This window comes from Balaenoptera musculus, chromosome 11, assembly GCF_009873245.2.
Source record: "Balaenoptera musculus isolate JJ_BM4_2016_0621 chromosome 11, mBalMus1.pri.v3, whole genome shotgun sequence".
Classification (NCBI taxonomy): domain Eukaryota; kingdom Metazoa; phylum Chordata; class Mammalia; order Artiodactyla; family Balaenopteridae; genus Balaenoptera; species Balaenoptera musculus.
The window spans coordinates 2612148-2627113 of NC_045795.1; positions in this window are offsets into that span (position 1 = coordinate 2612148).

The window sequence follows — 14966 nt, forward strand, 5'->3', positions numbered from 1 at the left end:
TATGTTCCTAGTACCATTTTCTTAATTGTTATGGGTTTGTTTTTGTAGGTCCTTTTCTTCTCTTGTGTTTCCCACTTAGAGAAGTTCCTTTAGCATTTGTTGTAGAGCTGGTTGGAAGCAGGACACATGATCAGCACCAGGCTCCAGGGCCGCCCTCATTCAGGGCTCCTGCCAAAGTCTTGTCTGCAACTCTCCAGATGTATCTTGTGCAAACTTGCCTCTATCATTTATTTTTAAACTAAAAAGACCCAGTATAGCGAGGAGGAAGGTCTTGATTCTTCCCCCCGTTGAGCTTCACCCCATAAGCCAGCGTGGAGGCTGAGGCCCTGGTGTTTGATGATTCCTCTCGGGGCCCTACTGGGGTTTTATGATGGTGACAAAGCCATAGGCTCATCGGCTGGACTTTCACACGTTCTCTTTGCATTTATTATCTGAAAGGAAAATAATAATATCAATTGCCTGCTCACTGCTTTATGAAACTTCTTAAGCAGTTCTTATAATGCCTTTAGTTACAGCTGTAACACCTTCTATCATAGTTGTCACCCAGCTTAGGGAATAAAAGCAAATTTTACCAAGAAAATGATAAAAATTCATTTGGGCCTCATTCTGAAGTCTTCTGCTGAAGTGGAGAGTGTCAATCATCTTCCTCAGCTGTGGCTTCCCTCTCCCTTTTTTGAAGAAAACAAACGCGCCTGCTTACTTAGGTCCATTGTTTTGTAAAATCACACCCATTTTCTCAGACTACTGTTGATATGACCGGTGATCTAACGGGCTGCCTGCTGGGCTGTAACCCTCCCCACAGCTCCACCCCGTCCTCCATTTCTGATCCGTTACTCTCCATTATTCCTGCAGAAATCGCATCCTTATAAATCGTTCTCATTTGCCCCTCGCGGTGCCAACGCCTCGCCACCCAGTGCCGGGTCTCCACTCTGCTGGTTTCCAGTGTTTAGCAACTCGTGCCGAGATGCAGCTTCGTCCAGGCTGGTGCAGCGTGAGAAGACAGACACCCGCATCTCTTCCGCCGCTGAAAGGGACATAGCAATGGCCTCGGCTGCCCAGGTCCTGGGTGGCCCACAGGTTAGGCCCCTTCTCTGATGCCATTACTCATCCCCACATCATGCGACTATTTCTTAAGCCCCCACTGGCTCCCACACCTATGCCTGGTGCTGGGAAAACGGGCCTGCATGAGCCCTTTGCCTGGGGGGAACGATGGGCCAGGAAAGCCACTGACCCCGGAGCAGTCCACCCTCGTGTGGTCCCCTCAGGTCCCTGTCCTGGGGAGGACGCTTTCAGGTGCAGGTGACAGAAACCCACCCTTGACGGATCCATGGCAGGGAAGACGGATCATCTCCTGAAACAAGAAGTCAAGAGGATGGGCTCCTGGTGCAGGAGTTTAAGAGGGTCGCCCGGGACTCAGGTCCCCTCCTTCTTCGGCTCCTCCACCTGGGCGTGTCTGCTTCCCCTGGCACTGGCTGTCCCCGTGTGCTCCAAGGGTGGCTGCAGCAGTTTCAAGTGAGATGTCCAGACACAACTATTTCATGGGAACAAGAGGGGGGCCGCCTCCTCCCTGTGTCTCTGGTTAAGAGTGAAGAAATCTTGGAAGCCAGACTATCCCTTGCATCTCATATTGAACAAAATTACATCCCCTGCTCACGTTTAAACCAATCACTGGCAGGTTCCTGAGGTCCTCGATTGGCTCAGACCCATCTGGACCTTGGGGTGGTAGAGTCTCCCCTAAACATGAGCTGCCTGGGAGAGGCAGGAGCTCTAAACCGAGTCGGGCCCATGAGGAAGCAAAGAGGGACAGGTCACAGATGCCGGGTCGGCCACTATGTCACTTTCTCTCAAACTTCAGTAATGGTCAACTTCTTCTAAACAAACAAAAAAAAGATTCCTCATGGATGTGGACTTCTTTTTATTATAATATTCTTCTGTGTATAGTTCTTCTACACCTATAAAACTAAAACCAATTTATAAATTATGAACAAAGTTACAAAACCAATGAAAGTTAATTGTTAAAATTAACTTAAGGCAACAGAAAAATGACATCATTTTACTGAAACCAATAGCTACGCCCAACACGAGTAAGTTGCTATAGCAACTGTGACAGAAGTGTGTGTCCTACAAAAACCCAACTCTCCCCCCGCCGCTCCTTCACTCGTACTAGAGTGGGCTTCGCTCATCCTTGGGACCGTGATGTCCCTCAGTGTCTGGCCGCGTGACCGAGGTCTACATCTGTTCCTTTCCCATCAGCCAGTGGGCACGAATGTAGCGCTGGCTGGTGCCCACAGACCACGCTCGAAGAAACACCTGTTTAGGTCACTTTGTACCAAGCATCTTACCTGTGATCAGACATCCTGGGAACAGAAATTTTATTGCTGAAGATAAGGAAAGGGTGAAAAGAGGAAGGAAGAACTCAGACGAAGAGAAGAGGGAGATAATTATGTATTGAAATTAGATAATATTTGAAAAATGTAATGAATTTTTTTTTACCAAACCCCTGTAGATGGCTTCGTATCACCTCAATTTACCCCTGTGTGTGATGCAGATTGTACACTTTCTACTTGTACATTTTCTACTTGTACCACGATGTGAAAAAAGCTAGATAGCTCTGTTCTAGAGAATCTCTTGCTCATGCGCCCTCGGATAAAAGATGCGCATAGCAGCATTTTGTATAATAGCAAAAACCTAGAAGACACCCAAATGTTAATGGTTAAATAAATCATGGTATATTCATATAATGGAATATTAAACGGCAGTGAGAATTAATGAGCCATAGCTACACCTCCAAATATGGGTGAATTTTAGAAACGTAATGTTGAATGCAGAAGTGGGTCCCAAGCACTGACACACAATGTGACAGCACTTTCTCCGACACCCAGAGGCGGCACCTCCCACCCGAGAGCGGGGGCACCAGTCCCCGGCTCTGCGTGCGACACACCCCCTCCCAGATTTGGCCAAGCTCACCCCCTTGCCTCCTTCAGGGCCTTCTAAGCCATCACCCTGACCCTTCTGTTTACAGCTGCAGCTCCCCACATCCACATCCCTCTTGCCTTACTCTAGTTGTCCTATTCTCCACAGCACATCATAGCACAAGCTTCCTCTAACACTCTCGGCTTCATTTATCATGTTTACGGTTTGTTGAGCGTCTCCCCAGCAAGACATGCAGGTTCCATGAGAGTTAGGCTTTGTTTTATTCAGATATATCTTAAGTGACTAGAACCCTACCTGACATACAACAGGCGCTCGATAAATACTTTTGCCAACTTCCTGCCTGCTGCTTCCCTCTCACTGCCCTGGCCTCGTGCCTCATTAAGACTATAAACGGTTCTAACCCAAGATACATTCAGGAGCAGTGGACATCATGTGACTTTCAGCCTAATGGCCCACAGAGGTTTGGTCCTCCATTTATTCCTCCCCGGAACCACACTTGTGTGAAGGAAGCAGACACACACGCAGTGAGGCCACAAGGCAGTTCCCGGTGGCGTGGGATCTGGCCAGACAGTCACTTAGTGCACCGTGTGACAGGCCCTTCTGAGTGAGACAAGCTTGGGTAACGTCTACACAACAGCACGTAACTTCATAGCTACACAAACGGAAGGCAGCCTTAATGTTATATCTCCAGGGCTGCCACTTGCAAAGATGTGACCATCTGAGCATCAATATGAATAAAAACAGCAATGGACAGAAACACACCTCCACAAATCCACGTGTTCGTTCTGATACTCGAAACAACAGCAGCAATGACAATTCGCTGGTTGGAAGATACTAGGAAACCAACTACATATTTTGAAAATATTAAATAAGGGATATTTGTATATAATACTATATAATATTTTGTAAATAAGGGAAAAGAGTGAAGCATGGATCTGGCCTTTCCTGTATGAAACGTACCTTAGGTAATCAAAGAGTCGACGAGGGAAAGCTTCTTTATAGAAGCATTCCAGCGAACAAAATGAGGAAAAAAGGATTTTAAAAATTAGAAAACCACTTTTTTGCATAATCGGCATGACAGCATAATCCCGGCAATGATCGTGAAAAACCAGGCGTTCCGCGGCCCCCAGTTGAGGCACACAACACCATCTGTGAAGTAGTCTTGACCAAACAATCGAACCCAAGCTCTAACCTCCAGAAATCCAGAGGACAGAGCTACAGGCTAAAAGATACCACGGGAATGCAATTAGCAAAACTCAGACCTACAGGACAAATAATTTGGTTTCTTCAACAAATACAAAGTGGGGTGGGGAGGAGAAAGGGAGAAATTAGAGATTAGATTAGAAGAGACTTACTTAAGCGGCATATCAGTCAATTACAGTGATTTGACCTTCTTTGGATCCTGATTTGAAAGAACTATAAAAAAATATGAGACAATCTGAAAAATATTTTAAATGAATGGATATTTGATGATGCTAAGTAATTGTTAATTATTTTAGGTGTGATATTGTCATAAATGTTATTTTTTTGGAAGAGTTTTACTATTTTAGAGGGCCATAGTAAAGTGCTTATAGACAAAATGTGATAGCTGAGATGTGCTTCAAAATAATCCACAGGGAATGTATACATGTAAAAAGGTTGGATATGTGTTGATAATTGGGGTGCTTTTTTTTTTTTGAGTTGATAATTGTTAAGCTGGGTGCTGAATACATGAAGATTTATTATACTATTTTTCTTCTCAATATTTATGAAAAGTTTATGAAATTTACCATTCTATCTCCCCCAATTTTTATCTCTAGGATAGTTAATATATATATTCCACCCAGTAAATATTTTATTTAGTGCAAACCTGTACCAGTGATGTAGGTAAGACTAGCCAACCTGTCTGGACTCAGTTTCCAATCCTGGGTCAGTGATTTACCGGCTCCTGCTGGGGCAGGTGTGGCAAAGGTCCACAAAATAAGCAAGTTCAATTCAATACTCCATTAAGCATGAAAGATGTGTAAGAAGCAATTTTCGACCACTAGTATCTTACCACCCAGTTTGTAGGCAAGAAACAAGAGGTGTGCGTACATGTAAGTGGGGATATTCACACACATTACATCAAGAATACCAAGCGGGGGCCACCTCCGTCACTCGGGGGTGACACACACCCTCTGCGTCATAACCAGGTTGCGAGAAGCTCTTCTGAGTACGTCGGGCGGCTTCCCTGTCATATTCCGCCTAACGGGCTAGTTCATTCTGAAAGCAGGCTTGTGTTAGGTTAAAGTTCACCGCAGATTGACTAGAAAATGATTCCTCCCGCTGGGATGCTGGAAGGCACGTCTTGTCCCTGGGGTGCATCCGTGGTTATTCAGCAACCCTCTCTGTCTCCTTGAGGGTCAGCACAAGTGAGAGGGACGCAGACACCTCACAGGACGGACAGTGGGGGGCGCTGTCCCCAAGGACAATCGTGCCAGCATCACACACGCTGGTACTGGCACCTTTACTGAAAAACCACGTGCCCAACGCCAAACGGTTCATTCTGTCAAGTCCCACATCCACTTCACCTTGTTTTATGGGCAGAGGATGCAAGTAGGAGCTGAGGCAACAGCCGTAGAAGAGCCGGCAGTGGAAACGCACGGTGGAGAGTTTTCAGAAGTAAAAATAAGTAGACCTTCCGTTGGTCCTTGAACCAATGTTCCCTTCTCAAGCACTCACTGCCCTTCCAGCTGCCGGGTGATCAGAGCTTGGAACGGCGCTCAGCCCAGCTGTGAGGCGGCAGCCCCCATTGCTGCCATTTTCAGGGAAAGCTGCTGTGCAGGGGCCACGTGTGCACTCGGGTCTTGGGGTCTCTCTCGGGTAGGACAGATTCTGAGGACTTGCAAGTGATGACCAAGGGCCACCTCAGCCGTGGGTGAAGCAAGGAGCTCAGAGCTGCAGTTGACTGTGTCGTGCGTTGTTCTCTCGATTCCTGGGTCTGGCTCCTCTTTTGCCACACCAACCCCTAGTCACCGCGCGGGGCTGTGTCCGCTCACAGCTGGTTCATTTCCAAAACAGACTTATGGCTGCACTGCCCTCGTGGGAAGGACTCTGCTTCTTTCAGGTCTGGTTTTGCAACTTTTTCTTAATCTGGGAGGTCATTACGGCACAGGTGGCTCTTGTTATAGCTCCACTTTCAGAACTGAGCTCCCTGCTCAGCTGGACCAGGACTCCAGGGCTTTTCCTAGTTGCGCTGTTCTTTTACTCCCAACTTCAGGCAGGAAAATGCAGGCCTCCCCCGTCCTTGGCAATCAGACCAGAGCAGAGTTGAGACCCCTCCCCCCTCCCCCCTCCCCCCAGGAAGTGGCTGAGAGCTCGGAGCCCTCGGCATCTTCTGGACAGAGGGAACCGCCCCCAGCCTGCAAAATAGCCTGAGGACACAAAAAGCCGGTCTCAGAGATCTTATTGAAAATTCTGCCTCTGTTTCCATCATTTCAGTAATTCAGATAATCTCTTACAGGTCATCTAATGCCTTAGCTTTCTCCCCCATGCCACACCCACAGCTACAAAACTTTCTGCTTTCACCATTTATTTGACACTTAGAACTATATGGTCAGCTTGGCTCGGGATACGTTCTGATTCCCGAGCTACGTTGTGAAGGGGTGAGCCCCGCCCGTAGCAGGACTGTGGGGCGGAATGGTGACCATTTAACCTCTGCAGGCAGCATTTCACCTTCCGTGGAGAATTCTTTTTTGACAAAACCCTTTGAGGTAGTATTTTGTTGCGGGGGTGGGGGAAAAAAACAGCCCTTGGGGCAAAGCCAAGATGGATGGGAGTAAACTATAAGAACAAAATTGTTCTGGTTAATATATTTACTCAGGACAGCGCAAGACTGAATGGCTAGGAGACCCTAGACCAGAAAACAAAAACAAAACAAAAACAGTAGATGGGGCTTCCCTGGTGGCGCAGTGGTTAAGAATCCGCCTGCCAATGCAGGGGACACAGGTTCGAGCCCTGGTCTGGGAAGATCCCACATGCCGCGGAGCAACTAAGTCCGTGCACCACAACTACTGAGCCTGCGCTCTAGAGCCCTTGAGCCACAACTACTGAGCCCGTGTGCCACAACTACTGAAGCCCGCCTGCCTAGAGCCCATGCTTCGTAACAAGTGAAGCCACCGCAATGAGAAGCCTGCACACCGCAATGAAGAGTAGCCCCCGCTCCCCGCAACTAGACAAAGCCCGCACACAGCAACAAAGACCCAACGCCGCCAAAAATAAATAAATAAATAAAATTTAAAAAAAACAAAAACAGTAGATGGAGGAGTAGGAAACAGCGGGGAGCGGAAGGGCTTGATCAGCAGGGGCTTCATGGGGGGTGGGGTGTGTTCACTTGGGGGTAGTTTTGTGGGGCAGTAGCTCAGCCCCTCCATCACCCCCTCGTGCACGCCACCTCCTCAAACCTGGGGGGAGAAGGAGCCCCCAGTGGGGGGCTGCAGGTTCAGGAGGAACAATCTGGGGAAAGGATTCCAGAGCAAGAGGCTAGAGGCGACTGCGAGAACCTGGAAACTCCCCCACCTCCCTGCAAATATGGGCAGGATGCTGGTTTTCCCACCGTTTGTGAACTGGGGGTTTGCGGAACTTCATTTACATTTCTACACTTCTGTGTCGTGACCCCGGCGGCGAGAGGACTGGGTCCATCTCTGCAGCTGACCATCGATGCACCCGCCTCCCACAGGCCCAGGATCCGATTCAGCAAAATTTGTGCTGAATTAATTTTGGTGACTATGAAGATGCTGGTTTTCAATTGGGCAAGAAGAGCCCACCTACAGATCTGTCTGTCCCTTTCGGGCCTAGAGTCTGGCTGGTGAACAAGACCTTTTTCATTTGGTGCCATAAATAACACATTCAGAAAGATTCTATCAATTCAGTCCTGCGGAAATATTGGTGTCAGAATTAGCAACACTGCACCCTTTGTATGACAGGAGCCCTGTAATAAAGAGCCCACTAATACCCTCCCAGCGGATTTTATTAATCACACCTTACAAAGGAGCCCTGTTTGCTGAGAGGTTGATACAAAGAGGTTGATACATAGTCTGCTAGTCATTTTTCTTTGCCATATAGTTACTTTTTAAACAAATTAAAAGAATCATCTGTAAGTGTTTCATTATAAAAAATACTATAGTCACAGAACTTGTTAAACCAAGGGGAGAAAAGAATCACACACTTCTCCCATGCTGGCACAAGCCATGTGAGCACAGTAATATATTTCTAGGAACATTTTGATATATTTCTTTGCAGTTTTTCATTGTTTAATTTTTTTGAAAATTATAAAAACTTGCAAACATACAGAAAATAACATAACTGGCACCTCCATGCTGACCGCTAAAATTAAAAACCTGCTAGCATTTTACTATGTAATTGTATACATGCAATCACTGTATCCCTCTCTTCTAAATAGATAAAGGATGACAGATATAGCAAAGGCGCCCGCCCTGGGATCCCGTCCACACACACACACCCACACGTTGGTGGCTGTGTGATTCTTCATTTTTTACTGCATATTACGTGTACCCATAAACATCTACAGTTTTTTTGTGTCTTTGAAATATACCTAAGTCATAACCTCTTACATCTTTTTGCTCTTTATTTTTCCTTCCAACGTGATGTTATTGCAACTCACACTGTCCGCGTTCACCTGGGGTGTCAGTGCAGCGGCCCATCCCCTCCTGGCCTCCAGCACACGGCCCTGCTGCAGCCGTCAAACCAGTCATGGCTCAAGACCGTCCCCAGCTTCACCATTCTCCAGTGGCTGCCCCATCAGAGCTCATCCTGGTCAGCTCAGGTGACGGGGGCAGCACACCGTTCCTTTCCCAGGCCCATCCATCAGTTCCAGACAGGACTCCAAACCGCGCCCCCTCCCCAACCCTTCTCACACCCGTGCCCTCCGCACTCATCCCCTTCCTTCTTTGTAGGCCATGTTTGCGTCCACCTCCCAGCCTTTGCTCATACCCTTTCCACAGCCTGGAATATCCTCCCCTCTTGACCTGTTCAATCCTTCACAACCAGGCTCAAGACCTCTCCTGCACGAAGCCTCCCCCGCCACCCCAGGCTTCCCGCTGTTACTTTCATTGTGCTCTCCGGCCAGAGTTACTGGGACTCCAGGGTACCTACTCATAAGTACAGAGAGGTGGGACACGATACCCAGTGGTGACTACCGTTTATTGAACTTATTATATACTAGGCAGTGTGCATGTTTCCACGTCAATCTCCACCACAAGTCGGAGAGGTAGGTATTACTAGCAAATGTCATGTATTCACATTCTAAGATCCTGAAATTTGAGATTGATGGCATCTCACAACTGCAGTTCTCTGGATGAAGTCTGACTTCTCCAGGGAAGATCCGCATTTGCTTCTGCCAGCACCAGGAAGCACCACAGAGGCCACTTTAAAATGGATGCTATGCTCGCCGGTGCGAATTCGGTCCACTGACGGATCACAGTAGGCTATGGCTTCAAATTTTCACGCGAGTTTTATTTCCTTGCTTCCCCACGTGCCCAGGTGGAGGCAGGTGTGCTTCCTCGCTCACGTGTCTGCATGGCTGAGTCATTTCTCTTTACCCCGCACAGTGAATGATTTTAGTGTCTCAGCTCTGCACATGGGTCTCCACTAGACTCTCCATCTCAGGCTTTTTTTTTTTTTTAGTGGTTTTGAATACAATGCTCTATGAAATCACAGCTTGCATCTTCAGCTCTGTGATATAGGAATCTCATTCACAAATGAGAAAAAAAATGAAGGACTTAGTTCAGAGCCTGTGGACGTAGGTGAGTGAAGGAAAAGCACAGCGGCACTCACAGACGCTTGTTGATTTATTCATCAGTGGCTGCGTCTGACTCCACATTCCTGAAAATTAGTCTAGACTCTCAGTTGATCCACTTCACTCTGAATCCCAAGCTCAGGTGAGCAGTCTTTCCAGGAGGTACACACAGCTTCGTATACAAACTCACTTAGGCCAACAAGCGACATTCAATCTGTCCTCATTTTGATCATCAATCAGGGATGAAGAGAGAGGAAGCTGGAGCACATCTCAGAGCAGAGCAGGGGGCTTGGGGGGGCGTGCGGGATCTTAGCTCACCTTCCACCTCCAGCTCAGACACTCTGAAGGCCAAGTTCTCTGATATCTCCCATCCACACTCAAGCTGGCTTTAAAATTCCTGTCCGAAGTCATTTTCTTCCACTTGTTATTGGTTAAGCGTTCTTTCAGAGCAAACAACAAGTTCGAGGACTCTTCAGCAATTCCACACTCGACAACACAGGTGAATCTCAGAGACATACTGTCGCACGAGTCCATTTAAGTAAAGTTCAAAATAAGCAAAGTCAACTCCCAGTGACGAAGGTCAGCAGAGCGTTCCCCTGTGGGCGGGCAGGGATGGAAGGGGGTCACAGGGGGCTCCTGGGACGCTGCTGATTCTATTTCCATATCCGTTTGCTTTGCTACATTAGTGTGTTCATTTCGTGGACATTCTTGGAGCTCAATCCTCAGACATTGTGCACTTCTCTGTATGAATTATGCTCAACTAAAAGGTTTACTTTAAAAAGGTAAATCAAAAGTATTCTGTATATATAACTGTATAACTGAATCACTTTGCTGTACACCTGAAACTAACAACATTGTTACAATCAACCATGCCCCAATATAAAATAAAAATTTTTTTAAAGTATTCTGAAAACAACTGAGGTTTTTGGAGATTACTCCCAAAGGGGAACAAACTCATAAAGGGAGGAAGGCAGTGAGGAAAACAGAAAGGAGATGAGGTGATTGGAATAATGGGACCAGTTGGAGCTGCTGGGAATCAGATCTCCGGGGAGAACGACAATACTGATTCCCAGCTGGGCTTCATTTTAAAGCAGCGTTCATGCCCCTGTCAACGCTGCTAGGATGGCAGCCGCCTTAACACACTTCTTTTTTTAAGAGTATTAGTCATTTTATTTTTATTTATTTATTTATTTATTTATTTATGGCTGTGTTGGGTCTTCGTTTCTGTGCGAGGGCTTTCTCTAGTTGCGGCAAGCGGGGGCCACTCTTCATCGCGGTGCGCGGGCCTCTCACTATCGTGGCCTCTCTTGTTGCAGAGCACAGGCTCCAGACGCGCAGGCTCAGTACTTGTGGCTCACGGGCCCAGTTGCTCCGTGGCATGTGGGATCTTCCCAGACCAGGGCTCGAACCCGTGTCCCCTGCATTGGCAGGCAGATTCTCAACCACTGCGCCACCAGGGAAGCCCCTTAACACACTTCTAAGATGCTGTTTTAGCAAGCACTCAAAGGGAAAACTGAAAACAAGGCTGGCCATTTCCAGAGACAACCGGTGGCTTTTCCCCGGCCTCGGGCCTCCCCCCAAGTGCAAGGGCTGATGTAGGCACAGCGGCTGCCGTGGGCGCCCGAGGTGTCTACCCTGCCCTGCGCTGTGAATGTCTTACTGGTTGATGGGTTCAGTGCTCAGAGGGGTCCTGGGCAGGACAGGTGGCTCAGGAAAGCATTTCAGGGTGCCATCCGTCCACCCTATGGAAGGGGGTGCTGCAGCTGCGCTGAGACCTCACCTGGGACCCTGTGCTCCCTCCAGGCATAAGGGAGACATTTCAGGCTGTCAGGGTAGTGAACTGAAGCTTTATGAAGCTGACAGCATTGATGGCAAGAATTTTTATGCATCGCCTAGGTCCCCGTCTCTCTGGGTTGGTTTGTGATACGTACAGGTTTGTGTGCAAACACACCACCCATCTGTTCCCACGGAAATTTATATCCAGTTCTGTGGACTCTTTCTCCCACTTACAAAGCAGCCTGTGTGCAGAGGGGGCGTGACCCCGAGATGTGGAGATTTATGCTGGGACCAGCCCAGGGGAGGGGACAGGGATCCAGGGACCCGGCGCGGCGGAAAGCAGAGCTGTGTCTGCAGTGCTCGCGGACGTGTGTGCATCTTTGTTTGCCGGGGAGAGAAGGGGACTTCCTGCACGAGCCCTGTTGCCTGAGGCTTAGGGAGAAAGCTGAGACTCTATTTCCTGTTTCCAGGGAAAGAAAAAAATCCATCAAGCAAATGACTCAAGGTTCAGCTCCAACCGCAGGATGGAGCTTTATGTGCAGTCCTGGGTCTTGTTCCTGAGCCCCTTGGAATCACTTACTCATGAACTGTCTTGTAAATGACAACCTGACAGCCAGTCACTGACACCTGCCACATCCAGAAGCCTCCAAAATTGCTTCCAGACACACCAGCGTTTTTCTTTTTTTTTTTCACCACGCAAGCGTTTTTCTTTTTAATGTTGTTAGGAACCAAGGGGAAGTTGTGAGACTGCTTATTCCCAGCACACGTTACAAGGAACGGCCGCAGGAAGATGACCCTTTGCTCTGTGTATGGCAGAATGTGGTGAGATGCCATCTCTGGCTTGGAGCCTGTGGCCTCTCTAGGCAGCGACGCCCCGGAAGGACCAGCAGAAGAGCAGCCCGTGCCGCAGGGCAGGTGCACTTGCCCAGTTTCCTCATCTGTGCTGAGGCAGGGTCCCACTGTTTTCTCCGAGGACCGTCCTGCCCCGGAGACAGAGCTGCTTGCTTCTTAACAGCGCAGCAGCTGGAGAAAACCCAGCTATTTCTTCCCTTACAGCAGTATGTGTTCTCTGGGAAATACGAGGCACGATTCTTGCCAACCGTCCTGGAAACCCTACCTCCTGCCTCGCCCCGCGGTTATGCGGATGTAGACGCGGCTTCCCGAGCAGCCCGGCTCAAATCGCATCCTCCCACCACGGTGGGTGGCCGGCAGCTTAAAAGTCAACATCTCGACCATTTTTGCAGAAGCGACAGCTGTCTGGAATACGCATGTTTAGCGCACACGCGTTTAACACGTCTCCCCAAGGCAGCAGACTCGTCCCTCCTTCCGAGCGGGCTGAATACATGTGAGCAGGAGACGAGGGGTCCGAAGCCCCAGCTCCCAGCCCAGCCTGGCGACCAACATGCTGGAGACCCCGAGCCGTCGCTTCCATGTCTGCAAAACGGGGGTCCAAAATACGCCTCCTTCAAAGAAGTCAAGGAATTTTACATCTTTTATTTTTTTTTAATTTTATTGAAGTATAGTTGAGTAGGAATCTTAAATATATGAAAAAAGGTATGGGAGAGGTCCGGAGAAACTCCACAACCAAAATGTTATATTACTAAGCTAAGAAACATGGCCCATGTAACTTGTGATGATGAATTGAACAAAACGACTGCTGTGATTTTTACTGATCTGTTCATACCGTTTCCATGAATAATAACTAGCTAGCAGAAATGGACGCATCAGGGATTCAAAACTATTGATTGGCTGGGCAGAGAACTGGGGGAAGGAGGTGGCAAAATTTTTGTTAACTTATAAAAAATTTAAAAAGGAATAAATGGAGATATATGTGCTTAAGACACACATAAGAGGGTGACAAAAAGAATAAGCACAGCTCAGGCTAGAAGAAGAAGCCGGGCAGTGGAGGACAGGAAGGAGGTCGCTTCCTGAATTCCCGTCGGGCCCAGTGGAGAGGGTCAGTCATCTGTGTCCACTTTCCCTCCCCAGCTGGATGACGGGTGCCTGAAGGCAAGAACTTTCATGGCTGGGGCCTGGTGCCTGAGCCCACAGCTGGCAGGGTGGTCCCCACTCTGTGGACTGGTGCAGATGCTTCAGTCCAAGTTCACCCTGTAGAGGGAAGAGGAAGGTCCTGGCAGCCCCTGGTCAAGGTCCACTATGTCTGGTCCACCGAGCTGGGCTGCTGTCACTAGAAAGAAAATGACTCAGGGTCGGCTGACCACGGAGTCCTGGCCCATCTAGCTGAAGCCCACTTCACGGGACTGCTGTTTGGAGATCCCTCCCCCTCTGCTGTCACCCTCTCCCCCTCCTTACTCTACACCCTCCTGGGTCTCTTCTACCCCTTAGCTCTCCTGGAGGGTCCTGGCTCCACCAGGGGGTCCACAGCCATGTCCTGGAGGTCATGTTGAACATGGCGCTCAAGTTCTTCCACCGCAGAAAGACGTTGGGAGGAGGAGCACGGTATGTTTGCAAGCTGCACTGATGCCTCCTTTGGGTTTCATACAAACAAAACTCCACTTCGTCTCACCACACACCTCCTCTCGCTCTAGACACAGGGAGGGGGAAGGCGAGCCAGTCCTGCCTTTGCTCCTTAAATATTTCCGGTAATTGTAGCATCAGACTCTGCCCCTTTCAGGTCCTGGCAAGTCACCTGGCTAGGAGGGCGGCCTTTCTAATGTCCACAGAATCCTGAAACATAGATGCTGCTAAATTCACCTCTCCTCATGGCCCACTGCCAAGGAAAAACAGGCTCTATTTTCATTTAGAGGTCTTTGGAGACAGGAGGGCGGATGAAGTGACCTCCGGAACTCCAGGCCAGGCTCAGGAAATTCTGACAAACTCAGAAATGTAGGTTTAAGATACCAGCAGCCTTCACACAATGAGACCCTTTTTAGCATTTGCTGCTGCAGGCTGATGAGCTGAATTAATCACTGTTCTTTGCAATCAACTAAGGGAAATGGCCGTTCCTTCAAAAAACAGCTGTCAGCGATGACTATAAATTGGTTCATTTTATGTGCAAAGATGCCCTGTGATAGGTTGTCAGCTCAATGAATTCTTACTTCGATGTGACTTGAAACAGAATGTTGGAAGTGACAAGCTGCGAATGAACAAGACGGGGTAATAAGCAGCAGTGTCTCAGTCACACTAAGGCACCACGAAGAGATACAAGGGGTGAATTTTAAAGTTGACGGGTAAAAGTCATGATCCTAACTATGATGACTAAGGTTTGTTGAACACTCGTTATGTCCTCGGCACTGTACTAAGTACATTATTTGCCTTATCTCAACTACCATTAAAATATATCCAAGCAGGTCTGTTTGCTATTGAGACCTGCCAGGCCTTCATCAAAATCACAGGCCCATGTCAATGGTCTAAATGTACCAATTAACAGGCAGAGATTATCAAGGTGGATCAAACTGTATGTTGTCTACAAGAAACCCACTTTAAATATAAAGTCACATACAGATTAAAAGTAAATGGA